The sequence below is a fragment of the Propithecus coquereli genome, unplaced genomic scaffold (assembly GCF_000956105.1).
Source record: "Propithecus coquereli isolate 6110/MARCELLA unplaced genomic scaffold, Pcoq_1.0 Scaffold951, whole genome shotgun sequence".
NCBI lineage: Eukaryota > Metazoa > Chordata > Mammalia > Primates > Indriidae > Propithecus > Propithecus coquereli.
The window spans coordinates 37,083-38,279 of NW_012155852.1; the positions used below are offsets into that span (position 1 = coordinate 37,083).

Below are 1,197 nucleotides of genomic sequence, written 5' to 3' on the forward strand. Positions count from 1 at the left end.
ACACACTAGAGCCCAAATCTGGGAAGACAGTGGTGGTGTCCTGGGAGAGGCACCTGGGAGGTGCTTCAGGAGGCAGAAGAGGGGTGAGGCCATCTGGCTGGTGGCGCATGGAGGGGCTGGGACCTGCAGCAGGAGGACTGAACGAGGGGGGATGAAAGCAGGGAGTGGTGTGAAGCAGACAGGAGAGAATGTGCCGACGCTCGGAGACAGCAAAATGCAGAGCCTGCCCGGGCAGGGCGAGCGGCCCGTGGGCACCAGGTGGAGGCTACGGGGAGTGGAAAATGACCCAGGGGTTAGAGACTGCAGGTCAGGGAGGGACTACAGTGTCAGGCTAAGCACTGGGGTTTTATTCCATAGACAAACGAGCAGCAGGAGGTGTTCTGGAGGAAGGCACGTAAGCGTGGGGAGGACTCTGCTGTGGCTCAGAGCAGGACGTCCAGAGGAGAGAGACTGGGGGACACAGTCCCGGCTGCTCCACTCTGCAGAGCAGACAATTCTTCCCCCCTGAGCTGACGTCCACGTCCCTGCAGCTTCCGCGTCAGCCCTGGTTCCACCTGCCATGAGACTGAGCTGACCTAATGTGATCTCCTGGGGCAGGTGGCCTTTCAGATGCTTCATCACGCCACCCCCTCCGAGTCCTGTCTGGCCTCAGTGACCTGGATTTCTCTGAGCATCCTTCCCAGGAAATTGTTTCTAGCCTCTTGTCCTCCCCACTGAGCTGCTTTGGTTACAGACAAACATTCAACACTTTCCTCAACGTGTGTGGCCAGAACAGAAAAGAATAATCCAGATTTGGTCTCAGAGGAGAATATCCAATGACATTAGAAACTCCTTACACAAAACCTGTTTAAAAACAGTATCCGCGTCTCATGTTATAATGGCCAATCCTATTCTGTGGACATTGAGGTTGTTTTCTTTTGTCGTTGTTGCTAATTATTACAAATAATGCTGAGATCAACTTCCTTGGAAGGCTGTTCATTGACATGGCAATGGGGTGGCAATGCAGGTGACTTGTTTTCTTTGCAATTTCCAAGTTTTCTGCACTGAACATAGATGCCGTTTCATAATTATAAGACAAATTTTATGAAGAAATATGGTGATGTCTACAAGGAATTTTGAAGGACTCGGTCCCTGACCAGACGTGGGGGCCGTGGAAGGGAAGGAGATGCAAGAGCTGGCTTGTGAGGCTGGGTCCCA

General features: G+C 52.6%; 1 protein-coding gene across 1 annotated transcript in view; it reads right to left on the reverse strand.

The window, feature by feature from the left end:
• Positions 1-1,197, reverse strand: part of LOC105827037 (carboxylesterase 1E-like) — a gene marked incomplete at its 3' end in the record, with an annotated part of 20,572 nt that overhangs the window by 18,610 nt on the left and 765 nt on the right. The window lies entirely within an intron of this gene.